This window comes from Phyllostomus discolor, chromosome 5 (assembly GCF_004126475.2).
Source record: "Phyllostomus discolor isolate MPI-MPIP mPhyDis1 chromosome 5, mPhyDis1.pri.v3, whole genome shotgun sequence".
Lineage (NCBI taxonomy): Eukaryota > Metazoa > Chordata > Mammalia > Chiroptera > Phyllostomidae > Phyllostomus > Phyllostomus discolor.
The window spans coordinates 32,963,394-32,986,273 of NC_040907.2; the positions used below are offsets into that span (position 1 = coordinate 32,963,394).

Sequence of the window (22,880 nt, forward strand, 5' to 3'; positions counted from 1 at the left end):
GCTTATTTTAGCTTTGGGCTTCTACTTTTCTTCTGTGTTCACATGGTTCACTCCTGTCCTACATTTAAGAGCATGCAGAGGAAGTCGGATGGTAACATCTACTTCATTATGTGTTCTACAGCTGTTTTTATCTTTATCGATCATTTTTTGGAATAAAAGTGAAACTAATTCAACCAAAAAATATATAAATATTTTTCTTCAGTTTTATTGGTTCTTTTTTAGAAGCCAAGTGACAATGGAATGATTTCGAGTTTCTGTTTTATGTGTGAAATGATTCGTGTAAATAGCATGGTAGAGGAAAGAGCAGAGACTTTAGAGTCAAATGAATAGGAAGTCAAACCCTAACTGCCATTTACTTTTTCTTTAGTTCCAGGGAAGTTGTTATTTTTAGCTTGAGTTTCTCTGTAAAAAGGGTAAAATAATACCTATCTTGTATGGTATTTGTGAATATTAAATGAAGTAAAATCTCTGGCACACATATGCAAATATTTTTCTCAATTTTAGACATCCTGTTCTTAATTTCTGAGATTGGTTATTTTTACTTTGTAGTAGTGTTACTTTTTAAAAATTAGTTTATGACCGTTACATTGGAATGCACTTAAGTATTTTGTTTCTGAATTGTGAAGTGGCTTTTTTTTTCTTCATAAAGTGGCTTTAAATGTCCACGACCAAACTAATAATACCTGTGTTACTGCACTGGATTAAAAATAATCTACATATTCTGAAACTATTATTTATTCTGATCTCTGGGCAGTAAGGGCTGATAATATTTTATACCTGTTAATTATCTATTTTAAGATTTCCATAATGAGGTATGTTTTTTTTAACTTTTTTCCAAAATTCCATATATACTTTACGTTTTTTAATTCATTTTATTGTATTTTTCCATTACCATTTAGTCCCCCTTACACCTCTCTTGCCCCGCAGTCACCACACTGTTGTCCATGTCCATGAGTTCTTTTTCCTTTTTGCTTGATCCCGCCACCCACTTATAATTTATCGTCTTACTCCTTAAGATTTCAGCAGTTATATAAGCTTAAACTGTTTTAAGCTGTCATCTGTCATGAAAATAGTTACTGTTGATTCCAATTGCCTTAAACATTAAGTTGATATTTGCAAATTCCAAATAGTTTATAATTTAGTAATTGCTATCATCCAGTTGACTATTAAACAATGGAATGTCTATGGTCAGTTAAATCAGAGATTTTTTTTTTCTTTATAAGTCCCTTGTACTTTCAGTATTTCACTATCAGGCAAACATTAATTGAATTCCAAAAGATTGTAATTTTTGGAACTGATTTTTTTCCCTGTAGGGAAAAAGCTATATAAACAAGGCTAAATTTCCAAACTATCATGCCAATGCTAATCTAGCTCACAGGAACCCTGAAATGTGGTTGAAATAGAATTGTTTCTCTGTGGAAAGTACACTGATTTACAGATCAGTCTGCCTGCCTAAGTGCATTTTAGGAACCTGGCTATAGAACCTGCCACTATCTGGCTGTCGGATGTCCTGAGGCATTGCTTTTAGGGATGAGGGTATAGGTGGAGGGAAGATAGTACTTATTTTTCTTTCTGGAGAGGAAGGCTACCTCTGTGGCTTGCTCTCCCAAATCTTGAGGAAGAAAAGGCAAATCTAAAAGTGTTCTAAACTAAGAAAGAAAGGTTTGAGGGGTCTTAGTTTTGACTTTGCCTACTTATTTGTACTGGTCTTTTTCAGTTTTGTTTTATTTTCTAATTAATTGTTTCTATTTTCTGTCTCCTCTCATACTCAATTTGTTTTTGAAAATTAGCCATTTTTAAGATCAGTGCAGTCCTCTTAGAGCTAGTGTTCAGAGTAGAGTTGTTGTGGGATAACTTGTTACTAAAAAATCATGATGGGAATACTGCCTTATTTATGGATTATTAAAATTAAACTTTATATTGTTTTCACCCAAGAAAAATTGTGCCATATCCCAAACTTGTATTTGAAAATAACAACTACAATTTTGCATGTGTTAGCTGGAAGGGATGTTTAAATCTTTCTTTTAAAAATGGTGAATATTTTGCTTACATAAACAAATTATGCTTAAGCCATGCCAAATTGGTTTCTGTAGAACCAAAAACGCATTCTTATCTTTTGTGTCGTAACTTCCAAGTTTTGTGGGTAACTCATACTTTGGCCATCTTACCTGCTGTCCTTAGAAAGGTTTGGTTGATACTGACTTTAAGCATGTAAAAATCAGAAACTTGATTTTACTTATCGTTGTGTCTTTAGTGTTGAACATTGTGCCTGGCAAATAGTAGGTGCTTAATAAGTATTCTTTAAATAGTTTTAGAGGATACTAGTTTGTCCTAAAGACATAAAAATATTTTTACCCTGGCTGGTGTGGCTCTGTTGGTTGGAGCTTTGTCCTATAAACTGAAAGTTCTCAGCCTGCAGGTTCAATCCCCAATAATAACACATACCTAGGTTGCAGGTTCCATCCCTGGTCAGGGCACATATGACAAACAACCTGTGGATGTTTGTCTCTCACATCAATGTTTCTCTCGCTCTCTCTCCCTCCCCTCCCCTCTCTTGCAAGTCAATAAGCTTGTCTTATAGTGAGCATTACAAAAAATTTTTAAAGATGTAAACAAATTTAAAATTTGATCCCCAGGGGGCGCCCAAGTAGCAGTTAGTTCTCCCAATTTCAGGATAGAGGGATTTGAAGGAGACCAACCTCTGTCTTGCTGAAGTTTCTTATGTAACATTTCTGTTTACTCTCAGTGAATAAATGGTATGGTTGTGAAAATCTGACCATTCTAAAATTTCCAAGCTCCTGATTACAAATCCCTGAAGCAGATTACCATTCATAGATGAAACTAGATAGGAAGATCCACTGGACATTAAACTACTTTAAGAATAGGTTTCTCTCTCCTTTTGGTGGGATAGGGTAGAGTAAGAGATAGGTTGTTGGGTTTTTTTAAAAAGACAATTTAAATCATTGTAAAAGAGAGTTCACAGGATTCTTGACTCTTCTGAAGCACCACCGTTTCATTAAAAGTGGTTGTAGCATAGGATTTCTTTTGTTAAGAACATGGAGGAAAGACTATATTTTGATATTACTATCGTTTTTAAAACTTTCTTTTATTTTTGGCCTATTTTAGGTTACAAAAGTTACATACTATTTGGGAAAAGTTACCGTCCTCTAATCTGAGGTCACTGGTATTAACTGTCTGGTGTTAACTGCTTCCTTGTCTCTTTCTTAATATTCTTATAAATAAAAATGCATATGTTTATTGTTTTTATGCCCAGTTGGGAATATTCTGTTTTCTACGGAATGTATCATGGATTTTTTAAGGTCTTTACATGTAGATTTAATTCATTCTTATTAGCAGCTTCAGAATATTCTATAAAATGGATATTACATAGCACGGTTGTACCATTCCCCTATTGATAAACATTCATGTTTCCAGGAATTATTTTGCTACTGCAAACAGTGCTTAAGTAAACTTCCTTTTAAAAAAATTTATGTATTTATGTTTAGAGAGAGGGAAAGGGAGGGAGAAAGAGGGAGAGAAACATCAGAGTGTGGTTGCCTTTCACACGCCCCTACTGGGGACCTGGATGGCAACCCAGGCATGTGCCCTGACTGGGAATCAAATGGGCCAGCACTCAATCCACAGAGCCACACTAGCCAGGTCAGTAAACTTCCTTGTAAACATAATACTGCATATTATTTTTGTCAGTAAGGTTCCTAAAAGTAGGTCTTGGTTGCTTTTAACTCAAAATAGTCCACATACCACAGAGGTACATCTTGAAGTGATTCATTCTGAACTCCTACATAGGACCGTTGAGTCAGGATAGGTGCATTTCAAATTTTAATAGATAATTAATTGTCAGATTACTTTTCTTTTTTAAAATTTATATTTATTATATTTTTTCCATTACCATTTATCCCCCTTGTACCCTCTTCCACTGTCAGATTGCTTTTCAAAAACACTATAATTGTTATATTTATATAAAGTATTGATTCTTTGCCAGCACTGGATGATTATCAATCATTTCATTTTTGCATATTTGTAAATTTTCTTTATGAAGTTTTTGAGTAAACTTCCTTGTTTTTTTGTTTTTTTTCCAAAAAGCCCATTAAGGTGAAATGGCATAAGTAGTCTTTTTTTTTTTTTTTAATTCTCTGTACTTGTCATTTATTCAGAAAACATTTTTGAGAGCTAGACACCGTGGTAGTTGCTGAGATAAATAAGGCACAGACCCTGCTATCACAAGTTTACGGTGAGTGGGGAGACAATGAATTTAATCAGTGACTACTGTAGGATAAAGTGGGAAGTCCTGTGATAGAAATATACAATATATACTTTTTAAGTAAGGAACATACAGATTTCAGTCTAGTGGGTCAGGGAAGTCTTCCCAGGGCAGTTAATATGCATGGCCTCAATTTTGAAGGTTAGTGGAAAAGCAGCACTTGGGAGATGTGAGAGAGTAGAGAATACTTAAAGCAGAGTTACCCTTGCATAGGGTAATTGGAGCTTTCATTTCTGAGAAAAGCCTAAGGAGAATAAAACTATAAAAGTGCAGTTGACCCAGAAACACTTCCTGAGTGCAAACTGTGCTGTATTTGTGTGCTGGAATATAGGCTTTTAGGGGCTCTCGGTTTAGAGTGGGAATAGACACACACTTAGTAGACTCTTAATGAGAAAAGATATGAAAGATTTTTGCAAGTATTCAAGTTTTAAAACATTTTATCTTTTATCTTTGCCTCCTTAGCTAAATGTAACACCTTCAAGGATGGGGACCCTGTCTTTGCTGTCTTTTGCTCTTGCTACTACATGGTGTTTGAAATGCCTATTCATCCTTCAGATCTTAGCTTAATACAGAGATTCCCAAATACCAGAGATTTCCTTAGCATCTCAGTAAATTTTTTCACAACCACTCTAGTTGAAAAGAAATATCTAATAGTTCTATTAATTAAATAATTAGGTCAAAACAATACTTAATACGTATTCTCTAACAATTTTTGTAGCTGTTTGAAGAAATAATACCTATAATTTAAAAGAAGTAGCAATTGCCTTTCCACAATTACTTAACTAATAGGATGTAAATGCCTTTTGGGCACTGTAGTTTCTCGTATCTTGGAATCAGATTGTACACTTCCATCCTCATTTCCTTTTCCACATTACTTTTCATGTGGTACTTATTATCACAACAAGCACCTACCAAAACATTGGCATCACAAAGATATGTCTTCAAAAAGAAAGTGCCATGATCTAAAGTTGAAACTGAACTACCCTGAGCTGCTAGTTCACATGATATATAACAGACATCAAGTATTGCTATTTTCTTTAGAAATTTAAACCCAGGATACTCTGGTGAATTAGCTGCTGTACTCCAGGCACTTTGGCTTATAGTTTGGGAACCATGAGCTTAAATGTTTCCTCTGAAACCTGCCCTCCCAGGTTTAGACAAGGTCAGATTTCTGTACTGTATGTTCTCAGAGTACCTCATCACATCTGTTGGCTTGTAATTCTGTTGTCCTTTATTAATAGTTACCAGTTTTTAGATTTGTTGTTCTTTATAACATTTATCTGTACGTGCCTTTATTTTTATGATTATTTGATTGTCTTACTGTGATTTATAAGAAAAATACATATTTGGTCATGTAGATGACCAAATATATATTCCTGGTATATACAGTCATACGCCACATAATGATGTTTTGGTCAACAACAGCAGACATATATGATGGTGGTCCCCTAATATTACAGTGGAGCTGAAAAATTTCTATTGCCTGATGGTGTAGCCATCATGTTTGTGGTGATGCTGGTCTAAACAAACCTGTGCTGCCAGTTGTATGAAAATACAGCACAGTTATGTACAGTTCATAATACTTGGCAATGAAAATAAACTACTAGACTTATGTATTCACTATACTTTTTATTGTTACTTTAAAGTATATCCTTTATACTTATGTAAGAGAAAGTTTGCTGTAAAACAGTATGCTGTGGTCCTGGCCGGGTGGCTATGTTGGTTGGAGTGTAATCTCATGCACTAAACCGTTGTGGGTTCGATCCTCTGTCAGGGCACATACCTAGGCTGTGGTTTTGATCCCTGGTCGAGGTGCGTACAGGAGGTAACCATTTGATGTTTCTCTCTTTCTCCTTCTCTCCCCCTTTCTCTTTCTGTAAAATCAGTAAATATATTCTCTGATGAGGATTAAAAAAAACCCCAGTATGTATTCTATGTTATGCCATCAGTGGCCTCCCAACATTTCATGTTCACCTCATCTCTTGATATGTCATTTTCTCTTGTGCTTGATTTAATCTCATGTTTTGCAAATTTAGTGTAGCCTAAATGTACAGTGTTCACACTCACTCACCACTCACTCACTGACTCACCTTGAGCAACTTCCTGTATTTTAATGATTGTCCTTCTGAATTGAAATTAAGAGCATTTCAGAGACATTGCTCTAGTAATGGGACTTTTAGATCAGGTTAGAGAGAAAGGGTGGAGATAGTGAGAACTGTCTTATTCTTTGTATCATGTTGGTGTGATTACCCTGACTCTGTTAACCTTAAAGCTAATATGTTTAGCCCAGTTGCCATATGAAAATGTATTTGCTCTAACAATTCAGTTGCTTTAACCTGACAAATCAGAAACAATGTGATAAGAGCATTTAGGACTTAATAGAGAACTTGTGTAACTTGACATGCTCTCGAATTTATTGTTTGCCAACGGTGTTAGGCTGCATGGTGAACAAAGGTCCTCATCTGGAAAGTGAGGAAAAAGCACCATTTGTTACCTATCATTCTCAGAAACTTTCACTTTGAGGGAGTGGCTCCATGAGACAGTATGTTCCATGCCTGGGTTCCATCAGTCTTCTCCAGAAGACCCATAAGTTGGTTCCATTCATCATTAGCCTATATTCTATATCAACAAGCCCTAACTTGGGGCAGAGAAAAGACTGCTTCCTCAGCCACTTTCTGTTTGGAATTTCCATAATGTAGTAGTCATTGATGTTTGCAGTTGGGAAGTATTATGTTTAATTTGATCTGTAGGACTTACTTTTATGATTTAGGTTTAGGTAGATAACATGAATTTTTGTTTTCTTGGTATCTATGGGAGTAGAAAGACAACCCGGATAGTGTTTTGATTATGTAATTGGGAATTGACATAATGGTTAATTTAGGTTTTTAAAGAATGGAAAATTTTATTTGCTACTTCATTAGTGATAATTGGGTGAGACAAGTGGAAAGTGGAATGGTGTCAGAAGTGGAGAATGGCAAGAATGAAGCAAATGAAGCTAGGATGGTTGGAATCTGGCTGAGTGGTGGGTCAAATATGCCTGCTCTTGTATGTGGATAAAGTTCCTGATCTCATCTCCATTCTAGGATACAATAAAATGATCAAGTCCATCAACTCTGAGTCTCCTTTTTAATTTCTACCAATGGAATCTGTATTCAAAGACCATAGTAGCTTGAAGGCAAAAGAGTCCATCTCCATATCTGTCACGTAGGAATTACCTCAGGGACCCACTGTAGAGTAATGAGTCACTGAGAGTCAGGAGACCTGGTTTCAAGTGCCAGTTTCCTTTCCACTAACTGGCAAATCAGCTTATCTCAGTTTCCCCTTTTGTAAAATTCAGGGTATGGAAGTCTGGTAGGTGGTCTTGCTAACTCTAAAATAGATCTGTATCCTAGGTGTCAGAATAAGATAGTATATAATCCAATATAGTCACTCAAGAAGCAAATTTTCCAATCACTATGAATATGTACCTTCTTTGCCATTCTGTGTTGTATGAATGAGAGCGACAAAGTATTGTATTTATAAATTCTTGCTGTATTTCATGTTTACATAGAACTTCAGAATGGTAACAAAGAATGTGTAAAGGCAGGGAAAGAAACAGCTTTTTGAAATAGAACAATTATGTACATAATGTATTTTTTCCATTAAAAAGACTTAAGAAATGGGAGAGTAGAGCCAACTTTTATACAATATAGCATAGTATTAGAAATAATGAAGACTTTTGAAGTCAGATGTTTGTTATGTCAGATTTTGTTTAATCTGCTCATCTTATTGGACATGAGCTAACCTTTTGGCTTTTGTGCATAATGTTGCAATGAATGTTGACATACAAGCATCTGTTTGAGTCCCTGTTTTCGTTCTTTTGGGTATATAGCTGGGAGTGGAATTGCTGGGTCATATAATCTGTTTACCTTGTTGAGGAGCTAACAAACTTTTCCACAGCAGCTGAACAATTCTGCATTCCCAGTAGCAATGTGCAGGGAGGGTTCCAGCTTCTCCACATCCTCACCAACACCATTTCCTTAACACCATTGGCTTAATTTTAACCATCATAGCAGGTGTAAAATGGTATGTCATTGTGGCTTTGACTTGCATTTTCTAATGATGTGAGCATCTTTTATTTACTTTTTTGGCTTTTTGTATTATGTTCTTCGGAGAAATGTCTGTTCAAGCCCTTGACCCATTTAACAATTTTGTTTGTCTTTTTGTTGTTGAGTTACAGGAGTTCTTTATGTATTTTGAATATTACATAATGTGCAAATATTTTATGTTTAACCTTTCAAGGAACTGCCTGGCTTCCAAAGTGGCCATGCCATCTTACATACATTCCCACCTGCAGGGTATGAGAGTCCCAGTCAACACTTACCTGTTTTCTTTTTTTCAGTCATCCTAGTGGGTGTGAAGTGGAATTTTATTATGGTTTTGATTTGCATTTCCCTGATGACTAGTGATGTTGAGTAACTTTCCTGTATTACTCATAGTTTGTGTGTGTTCTTTGGAGAAATGTCTTTTTGGATCTTTTGTCCTTACCAATGCCCCCCACCCCCATAATACTACATTTTAAACCTTGTCTTTGCCCATTTTTAATTGAGCTATTCCTATTTTTATTGTTGAGTTGTAAAGTTGTTTATGTATTTTAGATAGAAGTCTCTTATTCAGATATATGACTGACAAATAATTTCTCCCATTTTGTGGATTGTGTGTTAATTTTCTTGGTAGTATCCTTGGAAGCCCTGAAGTTTTTAATTTTAATGAGATCTTCTATCTTGTGCATTAGGACATGGTGTGCTGTTGTCCTGTGCCAATTCAGTGCCAACAGGAGTCCCCAGTTTGGGGTGTGGTGAAGAAAGAAAGTTTATTCAATGCAAACAGCTCAATTATGATACAGCAGGGCTGTGAGAACAGTATGGTTATGGAACAGCTAAATAGTGTTACAGCTTAATTATGCAGCAGCACAGCTGAGGAGCAATACTGTTGTGAAGCCACCATGGGACTGGGCTCCTCTCCAACTAGACAGCTCTGGTCTGCTCTGATGTGCTATGACAGACATCTTTGCTGGTCCAGCTGGGGAAAACACTGTCCTGAGTCTTCAGTGGAAAGGGAAAGTAGCTTTCCAAGCCACAGGGGACTTGACTTGTATAGACAGAAGTCCCTGCCCCTAGTCCCTGATTGGTCTGTCCTCATGCAAATGAGGACTCCAATCTTTGCATTTTGGTCCAAAAGGCACTCTTCTGATTGGTGAGAATGGGGCTGCTCTGATTGGTTGGTGAGGGTGGTCAGATGGCAGAGACTCAGTGCTGGAAGTAGTTCAGTACGGGAGGCAAGCAGCTTAGTGCAGGGTTCTCCCTGAAATGAGGTTTGTGTGAGAGCCCCCTGTATAAAAATGGCTGCTAGGTTCTGTTGGTTTTTTTTTTTTTTTTTTTTTTTTTTTTAGCTCAGCCACTGCAGCCCTTCTTAGTAGTTATCTTGATTCTCATGGTCCACACTCTGTTGCCTATGGTGTAGAGATTAAAAGGTTGATAAGTGAATCAAAAACTACAGGAGAGGTGTAACTTGAAGTATCTGTGAGTTGAGAGTAGAAGAGAGAGGGGGTAATGGTGGACTGAAAGGAAGAGTGTGAGTAACATTCTTATTACTTCCTTGACTGATTCTAGAGCATAATTGGTCCAAGTTAAGTTAGATTACTGGTGCAGAAGAAGTTGCCTATTTTGCAGAGTGGTTTCCAGCATTCTTCCTGTTGTGTAGTTATAGCAGGAACATTTTTGCCCCCATAGCATTTTCTTATAAACTTGGGACTTTTTAGGACATTTCCCTTATCTGAAAAAGGTGAGGCTCTAATCAAGAACCAAGAGTCCCTTATAGTATTCTGCTCCATATTACATGAATGGGTACAGTTATCTATGGTCAACATTAAATCCTAGGCTGGGCTAGGACTTGATGGCTATGCCATCAAAAATGTATCTTTTTATAGATTGAAAAAAATGCATTCATGAATGTAAATTTTATACCACCATTTAAATATGTAGTACCAAATAATGGTCTTGCTCACACTTCCATTAGTACAGATTGATGAACTAAATATGAGGATAATTCTTTGTTGTCCAAGCAAGATTCATTTTCTCTAAAATATCAATTGAGAGAGGTTGCTTAGCACAAGAAAGTTCTGAAAGTGCTCCAAGGGGTTATTCTGGACATTAGAAGTAGTGTGGAGATATTGTCTTTGCCAGAGATGTCATTTCCAGAATATCTTACGTATAATTTTGAATTCTAGTGTCTAGAGTAGGGCTTCATTGAAATATGTTTCCTTTTAAACCTTTGCTGCAGTGCCTTTTGGATCCTCCCAACTTAGTGTGTCTCTAAATTCCCATCTGTGTCTAGGCTGTAAAACTGGACTGTTTTCTGTCTGCTATAATTCTTGACTTCATGCCCATGCAGTGTGTTTTTGTGTTGCTGTATTGTACTTTTGTTTCTCCTTTGTTTCAGGAATAGATCACATTCCAGGAAATTTTTATCCAGACATCTGAATTGATATTTTGCTGCTATTCTCTGTATTTAGTTTTAAATAAGATTTTGATTGTGCAAGTACTGTTTCCCTTTCTTCTTGAAGTTAGATGATGCTTTTTATATAGGGATTTGTATCCTTAATGTTAAGTTACTTTGGATTTCATTTTGCTGTTCTCTTAGGATTTGATATTAATAAAACATTTAAATCATTATTCTTTGTGGTATTTGCCACTTAGAGATGTGTGGATAATATAAATGCTTTCAGAAAAAAATTAAAGCTTTAAGAAGTTCATATGTGTGTGATAAAAGATTCAGTTTGAAAGTACATGAGGTCAAAAGTGAAAGTACTCCATAGTCATAATCACATCAGTTTTTTTGTGTGTGTACATTTCTGATCCATTTTTGATGCATTTATACACAGACATACTACATGTGTGCACACACGTTTCCTATTGTTTTGTGACTTGCTTGTCTTTTGTTGTTTTTTTTTTTTTTTTTTTTTGCTTAACAGTAGATCTTGGATAGCCTTCTATGTCAGAACATACAGATCGCTCTGCTTCATTCCTGACATATACAGTCATCTATTTAGCCATTCATATATTGGCGGACAGTTTGATATCTTATTTACAAATGATGCTGATGTGAACATTGATATACATTTATCTGTGTACATGTGCAATTATTTCAGTAAATACAACTCTTAGAAATGGAATTACTGAGCCAAAGGGTGTGCAAACTTTAATTTTGATAGACACTGCTAAATGACTCTTTAAAAAGGCTGAACCAAATTACACTCCCGCAAAGTGTGAGAAGGCTGGTTTTCCCCCAACCCCACCCCAACCCCTATCCTTGCCATAGCTAGATGTAACAGTCTCTTTTATTTTAACCAATCTGATGGGTGGGAAATGGAATCATATTGCTTTAATTTGCATTTTTATTACTACCCAGGTTGAGCATCTGCCTTTTTAAAAAAATTATGTTTTATTAATTATACTATTAAAGCTGTCCTGATTTTTCCCCCTTTGCACTGCTCCACCAGCAACTCCCACTCCCTCAGGCAATCCCCACACCTTTGTTCATATCCCTGGGTCATGTGTATAAGTTCTTTGGCTATTCCATTTCCTATGCTGTACTTTACATCCCCATGGCTTTTGTGTAACTACTTATTTGTACTTAATCCTCTCACTTCACCTATTCCCTCTCACTCTCCTGTCATCTGGCAACCATCAAAATGTTCTCGGTATCTATGATTCTGTCTGTTACTCTTGTTTGCTTAGTTTCTTTTTTAGATTCAATTGTTGATAGATATGTATGCATTGCCATTTTATTGTTCATAGTATTGACCTTCTTTTTCTTAAATAAGTCCCTTTCACTTTTCATATAATAATGGTCTGGTAATGATGAACTCCTTTAGTTTTTTCTTGTTTGGGAAGCTCTTTATCTGTTCTTCAAGTCTAAATGATATCTTTGCTGGGTAGAGCAATCTTGGCTGTAGGTCCCTACTTTCCATGACTTTGAATATTTCTTGCCAATCCCTTTGAGCCTGCCAAGTTTCTTTTGTGAAATCAGCTGACAGTCTTACAGGAACTCCCCTGTAGGTAACTAACTGCTTTTCTCTTGCTGCTCTTAAGATTCTCTTTATCTTTAACCTTTGGCATTTTAATAATGATGTTTCTTGGAGTGGGCTTCTTTGCATCCATCTTATTTGGGACTTGGGTGTTTATTTCCTTCACCAAATTAAGGAAGTTTTCTTTCATTATTTTTTTCAAATAGATTTCCAATTTCTTGCTCTTTCTCTTCTCCCTCTGGCACCCCTATGATGTAAATGTTGGGCCTCTTGAAGTTGTCCCAGAGGCTGCTTATACTATCCTTATTTTTTTTGGTAGATTCTTTTTTCTTCTTGCTGTTCTGGTTGGTTGTTTTTTTTGCTTCCTTATGTTCCAAATTATTGATTGATTCTTGGCTTCATCCACTCTACTGTTTTTTCCCCTGTAAATTGTTCTTTATTTCAATTAGCATATCCTTCATTTTGGATCTTTTTTATGCTGTTGAGGTCCTCATGAAGTTCCTTGAACATCCTTATAACTAGTGTTTTGAACTGCATCTGATAGGTTCGATATCTCCATTTTGTTCAGTTCTTTTTTCTGGAGTTTTGACTTGTTTTGTTTGGGCCATGTTTCCTTGTCTGCTCATTTTGGCAGCCTCTGTGTGTTTGTTTCTATGTATTAGGTAGAGCTGCTTTGACTCCATGTCTTGGTAGTGTGGCCTAATGTAGTAGGTGTCCTGTAGAGTCCAGTGGAAAATTTATCCACAGTTTTGAATCTTTCTCCTCAGAAACATATAATGCTTTCTTTCCTTTCCTTTCCTTTCCTTTCCTTTCCTTTCCTTTCCTTTCCTTTCCTTTCCTTTCCTTTCCTTTCCTTTCTTTCTTTCCTTTCCCTTCCTTCCTTTCCTTCCTTCCTTCCTTCCTTCCTTCCTTCCTTCCTTCCTTCCTTCCTTCCTTCCCTCCCTCCCTCCCTCCATCCCTTACCTGAGGACATGTCTATTGATTCTAGAGAGAAGGGAAGGAAGGGAGAGAGGAGAGAAACATGTATCTATTACCTTGTGTATCTGCCCTGATCAGGGATTGAACCCATGACCTGTGACCCTTTGGTTTACAGGATGACCTTCCAACTAACTGAGCCACACCAGCCTGAGCTTGTCCTTTTTTGATACTGGCTTTTAAGTGTTTCTAGTACTTCATATAGTTCTTATACATTAGTTTTCAGTTTATTCCTAAATTTAAGTTTTTTATTGCTGTGTAGAATAGGATCTTTAAAAAATTTATGTATAATTAATTTGAATAGGATCTTTTAAAATTTTATTTTCTAATTAGTCAGTTGGAAGTTACTAGTTTATTCCCAACTAAGTTACTTTATAAGAAGAGAGTAGGTGAATAGTTATTGGTTCTCATAAACTTTTTAATGTACTCAAATACATTTTTATGCCAATTTTGGGAGTCTCTGTGTTTGAGACTATTCACATAGTGAATTGGATTTTCATATATTATAACTCTACTTGCTCTATGGTTATTCTTTGACATTGCTTTTTCCTTGTATATATTTCATTTGCTCTTGAGCCAGTAAGGTAGTTCTGTACCTTTATTGGTATGTAATATGTAATTTAGTCACCGATTATTTTGGATTTTGCTTTAGGGCTAGCCTGTATGAGTTTGTCGGACTCCTCCCTGACCTGTCTCAGTACTCTGACAGTAGGTCTTGAATCTACTAGCACAGAGCACATTTTTAGGAGTATGTTCTTTGGGAGATGCTTCTAATAGCTAATAATATTAACTGTAATGTAGATATTATTTTTGGTTATATAGTGTATATTTTTACTTTACAAATAAGAAACTGGGATCTTAAGAAAGGTTAAATAAATTTCCCCATGTCACACTAAGTTGTGGCAAAATTTAGTTATTAAAGCTTATCTCTTAGCTTCTTTTAGTGTTATGAGTATATGACTGTATACAAGGCTGTGTACTTGTGATTCTTGCTGAATTCTATGTGTTTCTCTAAATGCACTTCTGTATTCATTTGATAACTTTGCAGATGCTCAAATGTCATGTTTGCATGTATTATTGAATTCAGAGTTTGGTGTCCTTTGTACAGTTTTCTCAAGTGCTGATTCATAAATCCAAATTTTAGTTCTCAAAGAGAACCTGAGCTATTAACATGTTGTGGTATTTTGTGATGAAGCTCTTTACAAATTGCATTCTCAAGTAGTTATTTTTCTTTATTTTTTTAAGATTTTATTTATTTATTTTTAGAGAGGGAAGGGAAGAAGAGAGAGAGAGAAACATCAATGTGCGGTTGCTGGGGGCCTTGGCCTGCAACCTAGGCATTTGTCCTGACTGGGAATCGAACCTGCGATGCTTTGGTTCACAGCCCGAGCTCAATCCACTGAGCTACACCTGCCAGGGCTTCAAGTAGTTATTTTTCTTAGAGTGACTTTCTTTTCATATTCCCAGGGTAAATGATATTCTCATTTTAATGTTAATTACCTTTTTAAAGTGAGAAAAAAAAGTACAGTAGGGCCTGCTTACTATTCAAAAAACCCTTTGTCATAAGGTGAAAGTGCAGAGGCTAGGGCTGCAGCTGAGTGGTTGGATGTCTGTCCTTTGAGTGTTCTTACAGTAACTGAATTAACTGATTTCCAGGCTCTTAGGCCACCTGCAACAATATTTGGGTTGTGGTGAAGTGAGTGTGTAGCTTGTGGGCTCTACAGTGACTTCAAGAGTTGATCATTTAGTTAACAAGATCAGATTAGTGTTTCCTAAGAGGAACAAGACCTCAGTGCCTATCCATTAATGTTGAAGTTTCCAAATCATTGCCTCTAAGTTCCTGGAATCCCTGGAGGTTCTGGGCCTGGTCTTTATCTTTGGCCATTTTCTATCCCCCTCTGGTATAGGAATGCAGATTGATTCAGAAGGGCTGAGATAAATTAAAAGAAATAAAAATACTGGAAATGACACACTGGGATGAAATTGGAATGTTAAATTCCAGTTCATAGCTGCTGTAGGGGCCATTTGATATATAAATCAGATACCTGAGTCCTCAATTATCTGAGAAGCTTTCTGTAAAATGTTAGAGATATCCAGGCCTATGCAAATGAGGAAACCACCTGTTTGGTGGCTTCTAACTCATCCTTTCTCTAAGTTTTATTTATTGTTCTATCTTCTTTCGACTGCCTTTGAAGAATCAACTTCTTCCTCAGGCAGACAGGGCTGGTGAAGACTGGATTCCTTGGCAGTATTACACATATATGAAGACTTGCCTTTATTAATTAATAGTAGGACTCAAGTCACTTGTATTTGCAAGTCACTATTACATCCTTTTGAATATAACCTTTTTACCTTCTCTGAAAGAGCACGTTGCCTGACACCTTGTAGACATTCAATACATATTTATAGATTTAAAATAAGTTCCATATATTGCCTGAATTAAGGTTTTCTTTTATGAAGAGCAAAGCATTGAGGAACATGAAATAGAGCTGTAATTGTCTGTAGTTGAATTCATTTATATTCCTCCTCTTTTCTGGTTTACAGGATGTAAGCTTTTAAAATATTACTCTTTAATTAGAGAAAGAAGTAAGCTTTGTGTTAATTTGGAGTCTGTCTGCTAAAGCTTTTTGCTTAAGAAAAGATTTAGCTGGGTTTGTAACTTCCATAGTTTATATTAATATGTAGATTTGCAATTAAATACACATGGTCAAATGCAGTGCACACATTTGGAAATCCAATGATGACAGACTAAAAATGAGATTGAAAATATGCCAGCAATTTAAGTTAAATATTACAGTTAAGCTTTTCTCCCACTGGATAGTGTTTTTTTTTTATGTTAATCTTTCTTTAATAGTGATTATAGGAAAAATCTTTTTCTAACCCTCTGAACAGTTGACCAGTTCGAAGTGCTATGTGTGCACTGAGTAGCTAGCTGTTCTTGCAGCAGAGAAAAGTAGGTTCCCCAAGACTGGCAGATACTGATCCTGGAAAGTCCTCACCAGACACTTCATTTAGCGTTATTGGAAAAAGTTCTGTTGGGAATGCCTTTGAAATAACGATAGCCTTGCATGAAGTGTTGCTGGGATGCTGTAGGCTCTATAGCCATTGTTTGCAACAAGTACCAGACTGGTGAGTGAGAATGGCTCTGAATAGTACCTGCAGCAGGTCCAGGTGTTCTGCTGATGCTGCATTGTTGATAGTACATAACCAGAATTTAGATTTTAAGGTTCGCCAATCTTCCAGGGAATGCAAACTAAACTTAGTCTTAAATGTTTCATAGATGTGTCAGCTATTTAAAGGACACCTAGTAGTTTTAACTCAGTCCGTTGTTATTTATTTATTTTAATTTATTTTAAAATTTTCATTGAACTTGTGTTATATTGGTTAATAAAATTATATAGATTTCAGGTGTATAATTCTCTAATACATCATCTGTACATTGTATTGTGTGTTTACGACCTTAAGTCAAGTTTCCTTCCACGATTATTTATCCTCCATTTACCCTCTTCTATCGCCCCTCACCCATCCCCTTTCCCTCTGGTAATCACCATACTGTTGTCTGTGTCTATGAGTTTTTGTTTTTCTTTGTTCAGTCCCTTTACCTTTTTTACCCAGCCCCTCAGCCTCCCCTCCCCACCTCCCGGCAGCTCTCAGCCTGTTCTCTATATCTATGAGTCTGTTTCTGTTTTGTTTATTTGTTTATGTTATTCATTAGATTCTACATTTAAGTGAAATCATATGGTACTTGTCTTTCTCTGACTGACTTATTCCACCTAGCATAATACTCTCCAGGTTCATCTATGCTGTCACAAAAGGTAAGATTTCCTTCTTTTATGGCTGCATAGTATTCCATTGTGTAAATGTACCACAGCTTTTTTATCCACTCATCTACTGACAGACACTTGGGCTGTTTACAGATCTTGGCTATTGTAAATAATGCTGCAATGAATATAGTGGTACATATCTTTTTTCAAATTGGTATTTCAGGTTTTTTCAGGTATATTCCCAGAAGTGGAATTGCTGGGTCAAAAGGCAGCTCCATTTTTAATTTTTTGAGGTAACTCCATACTGCTTTCCACAGTGGCTGTAACAATCTGCATTCCCACCAATAGTGCATGAGGGTTTGGTTTACTCTATATCCTTGTCAACATCTGATGTTTGTTGACTTATTAATGATAGGCATTTTGACAGGTGTGAGGTGATAGTTTTAATTTGCATTTCCCTGATGATTAGTGACGTTGAGCATTTTTTCAAATGTCTGCTGGTCATCTGTATGTCCTCTTTTGAGAAGTGTCTATTCAGGTCCTCTGCACATTTTCTAATTGGATTGTTTGGTTTTTGGTGTTGAGTTTTATAAGTTCTTTATATATTTTGTATTACTGGCAAATACATTCTCCTCTTCAATGGGTTGTCTTTGTTGATGGTTTTCTTTGCTGTGAAAACACTTTCAGATTGATGTAGTCCCATTTGTTTGTTTTTTCTTTTTGTTTCCCTTGCCTAAGCAGATATATCAGAAAAATACTGCTATGAAAAATGCCTGAGATTTTACTGCCATGTTTTCTTCTGGGATTTTTAGTTTCATGTCTATCATGTAAGTCTTCAATCTGCTTTGACTTAATTCTTGTGTATGATGTAAGAAAGTAGTCTAGTTTTATTTTCTACATGTATCTGTCCAATTTTCCCAGTATCATTTATTGAATAGACTGTCTTTACCCACTTGTATGTTTTTGCCTCTTTTGTCAAATATTAATTGACCATAAAGGTGTAGGTTTATTTCCGGGCTCTCTATTCTGTTCCATTACCTATTTATCTGTTTTCATGCCAGTACTGTGCTGATTTGATGACTATGGCCTTGTAGTATAGTTTGTTATCAGGTAGTGTGATTTCTCCAACTTTGTTTTTTCTCAAGATTGCTGTGGCTATTTGAGGTCTTTTGTGATTCTTTTGCAGAGGGGAGGGACCCTCCCCCCCTCAAGGAGATATCAGGAAGTGCCAGAGGTAGTGGGACCAAAACTACATGATAGATTTCCATACCCCCAGGTAAGGATAAACAAACCAGCCCCCATGGCAAGTGACATGCCAAGCTGCAACGGGACTAGAAACCCTCTCCTCCCTTTGGATCATGGTGGCAGGAGAAGGCCCCTGCAGAGGGCATGTGCCAGGCTAGTGAAATGTTTGGACAGAGAAAAAGACCCTCCTATTTACTTTAGGAGCACATAGGATTTGGGGCCCGGTCTTTTAAATGAAATTGCACATGGAGACTCATTGTTTTTTTTTTTCCTTGCCCTTGCTTGTTGGGTCAGGAATCGACTCATGAAGGCTGTCCCACACTGGCCTGTGTGCCTCGCTAGTGGTAGCCCATGGGACACTGTGGCTCCATGCTGCACAGCCCAGGTCCTGGACTGAGCCCCTTCTCAGCTCACGGACACACAGGCCGGAAAGCTTGCTGGCCTCAGGAGTGCGAGCAGCCCCAGGCACTGGGGGGACCCCCTGGGCACAGCCAGTGCACAACCAGCTGTGGTGATGTGGCAGTGGCCCAGGCAAGGGGAAGAAGCTTTGGCAAAGCAATGGCAATGCTGGCCCCATAAGTATGCACCCCAGGGAGAGAGAGTCTGATGGAGAGCCGTCGCCATTCATGTAACAGTCTTGGGCCCCAGGAGGACAAATAAGAATGGAGCAGAGTGTCTGGACACTGACTCTGGTTCTGGGGTGGCTGGCTTCTTTCTGTGTTTTATGGAAGAACTTGGCCTGGATCCAGGAAGTTCCCAGCTTCCTCCAAAATCAGGCAACATTTTAATAAAGACCTTTTTCTCCCCCCATTAATCTTTGTGTTATGCATGTGTACAGTGGCAGGCAGCCATATCCCACTTTGTTCAGTAACAGTTCCATATAAATTTTTGTAACATTTGTTTTAGTCTGTGAAATAAGTCATTGGTATCTTGATAGGAATTGGATTCTGTAGATTGCTTTGGGTAATGTGGACATCTTAATGATGTTAATTCTTCCAATCCATGAACATGGTGTACGCGTCCCCTTATTTGTATCTTCTTCATTTTCTTTCCTCAATGTCTTATAATTTTCCAAGTATAAGTCTTACATCCTTGGTTAAATTTATTCCTCGGTATTTTTTAAAATATTTTATTTCTTTATTTTCAGAGAGAGGGGAAGGGAAGGAGAAAGAGAGGGAGAGAAGCATCAATGTGTGGTTGCCTCTCACATGGCCCCCACTGGGGACCTGGCCCACAACCCAGGCATATGCCCTGGCTGGGAATCGAACCAGTGACCCTTTGGTTCACAACCCAAGCTCAATCCACTGAGCTACACCAGCCAGGGCTATTCCTTGGTATTTTTTTATGTAATTGAAATGGGATTGTTTTCTTAGCTTCCCTTTCTGATAGTTCATTATTGGTGTATAAAAATGCAACTGATTTCTGGATATTTATTTTATATCTGGCTACTTTACTGAATTCATTTATCTGTTCTAGTAGTTTTTTTTGGGGGGTGGAATCTTTAGGGTTTTCTATATACAATATCTTGTCATATGCAAATATTGACAGTTCCCCTTCCTTTCTGGTTTATTTAAAAAATATATTTGTATCTCATGTCTCTGCTGTATTCCCTCTATGTAATGCAAGACTCAGTAGCAGTACAGTGGCACTTTCTAATTGCCACCCTAGCAGGAAGAGGTGCCTGGCATTTGGATCTCGTCTTGCCTCCCAGGACTTGCCATTTACCTTGAACTCTTTATTTGTTGTTGTTTTTGTTTGATTGTTTTTCTTTATACATGACCACATCTACCTAAATTTAGAAAGAAGGAAAGACAAATTGCTAGGAGGTGAGAGAAATTGATCAAGGTGATTTGAGATTTGATATCATAATATTGTCAACATTTGCCTGGTAGTAGTAATGTAGAATGCCATTTTGTACTTGTTGAGAACATTGTGCTTTTTTCCTCCCTCCAAATCTTTGTGGGGGAAAAAGTTAGAGTTGTTTTTTAACTTCTTAAGAAAGAAAATGAAAATAAAACATTAGGACAGCTACTGTAAATGAACTGTTTATACATTCGTCACTAGAAAACTATTTTTCATTGAATAGTAGCTTGAAATTGTAATTATTATAGTTTATGATATTTATAACCTACTGTGGTTTTGAATATTGCTCTTAACACTGTAGTTAGTGACCCACTAGATTTTAATTGTTAGGACATTTCAGAGAATGTGAAAGTTTTGATTAAGCCTAGGACATACCCATTCTTGCTTTCCTCAAAATTGCAATCAGTGACTACTTAATGACAGCAAAATGCTTGAAAACAAGCTTTTAAAGCGTAGCTGTTACTAAAATACCATAATAACTACTATGTAAGTGATGGTTGCTTTTTTGCTGTAGAAACTTTGTGGTAAGAAGCTTCCACAAAATCCTTAAGAAAAATATAGTATAAAAAAGTAATTGATAAATGGAAGATATATTTTAAAGTGGAATGTGGATGAGAAGTAGACACATGTAAAGGTTTGATGTGGTTATATTTATTTAAATTTCTTGGGTTGTTTTTGGGCTTTGCAGATCAGGTGGTTTTCTTTCTTGACAAATGAATTATTTTTTAAAATATCATTTGTATACCTCTACAGTTTGCAAAGTAGTTTCTCTTTAAAAAAGTGGTATACCAAAACCCATTTAACTGCAAAATAAAGTTTGCACATTTGAGATCTGCAGTGTCAGGAAACAAACTGTGTATTCTAATTTCTAAATTACTAAGATGTGCTTCCAGCTGTCTCTGTTCATGTACAGCAAAGGCAGTCCCTGCAGAGCATTTGTACTGTTGGTGTTTCACAGAGCATTTGCCATTGTTTAGTACCATTTGTCTCTGCATTTATTCATTATTACCATCTTCTGTGATTTCTAGACCAGTGAGAGCATCCAGCAAGCTTAGACTTCCAAGCAGGAGCCCAAGTAAGCAGTGGGAAATGAAGCTGCTATAAAATTTTGTGGACAGTATATATGCAACATGCTTTTTAAAAATTATACATAATAAATGGGAAACCAGGTCACACCTTATTTTTTATGAAGTCTTTTCTACATCCATCTTTCAAAAATGTGCTTATAACTTGGTGATCAAAGTAGGCATTTAAAAATGGTGTGGTGTGGAAATAATTTTAACATAACAGTTTAAATAATTAAACACTCATATTTATTTCCATTTTCTATAAATGATAGGGATTTTTTAAAGGCCTATTAACAACTAAATATACTTTTGGTGATTTCTCCTAATGGAAGGAACTATATGATTGAGAGACATATATGATACTATAGTTTTTGTTTATTCTCACCAACCTTTATGCCCAATTTTAGTTACCAGATAAACTGTTTAGAGTTTGTTTTCCTTTGCTGACTACCTTACTGGTAACTTACTTTAGGGAGCAGGAACACGTTTAGTTAACAATTTTTGGAAATAGAAAAAGGGGTAGAGAATGTATGGCTTCTGAAATCTAAAAGAGAGAGAAATTCACTGTAGCTTAGGTAATTGAAAGAGTTTTTGTAAAATGTGTAATTGAAATGCTACCTTAAAAGGGGGCATGTGTATGGGCTGCCTCAAAACTTAACATTGAAATTAAAGATAAGATTTAAGTTATCAAATATTTATTGTACACTTACTATAGATAAGAAAAAAACCCACTTAGGGAGTCTTAAGAATTTGGGATGAGATGATTGTTGTAACTGAACATTGGATATGGTTCTGAGAATGTCCTCATGTTTGATAGTAAAAACATTTAAAAAATAGATTTTATGATTCTTTTTATTCAAACAAAGAGAATGTACAAGTTTGTGTAGAGGAAGCTTTTCAATATTCAGAATTATTTCTTAGATCTATAGTGTATTCTCATTCTGACCTTGGGGAAATGGCAGAACAATACCATAGCATCTTACATGACTTAGCTCAACTACCCTATACTGTGACCTATGACCTAAAACATCATATGTAAGTCCTTAATGATTATCACAGTCATAATATACTTATTGATCTTTCATAGGATATTCATATCTATTATCTCACTTAAGCCCCTTCATTAGTCTTTCTATCATAAATCATTAAAGTGAATATATACATATACATATTAAAATATAAAAACGGCATATATAAAATGTAAAAATGCTTCTGGATTATTTAAGATAAATATTTTCATGATGGCAAAGAGGTAATTGATGGCTTTTATCCCCTACTATGTGTCAGGCTCTCTGGAATGCAGTTGTCATGTATTACCTCATTTAATCATTCCACTAACTTATAAAATAGGTAACTGTATTCCCATTCTAATGTGAGACCTCACTAGAGAAGTATGAAATGGACTTTGGAGAGTAGGAAGGAAGATGCTCGTTTATTAGGTGGAGAGACAGTAGTACTTGGTAAGATACTTTTTGATTGTGTGCTGTTTACTGAGAAAGGTAACAAAACAGAAGAATGAGGGTTATGTAAATGCTGATGAGTTCAGTTTAGACATGTTGAATTTAAGGAAGGGAAACAGACTTTAAAGAAGGTGGGTACAGCCAACAGTGGTGAAT

The 22,880-nt window shown here is 36.3% G+C and overlaps 1 protein-coding gene and 1 long non-coding RNA gene across 2 annotated transcripts in view; both read left to right on the forward strand.

Annotated features, from left to right (window-relative positions):
• Positions 1–22,880, forward strand: part of CMPK1 (cytidine/uridine monophosphate kinase 1) — a 33,981-nt gene that overhangs the window by 1,653 nt on the left and 9,448 nt on the right. The gene's annotated exons all lie outside the window — the stretch shown is intronic.
• LOC118500609 lies at positions 19,832–22,077 on the forward strand. The gene is made up of 2 exons (XR_004903183.1): positions 19,832–20,522; positions 20,561–22,077. It is a non-coding gene; the product is annotated as an uncharacterized LOC118500609 (long non-coding RNA).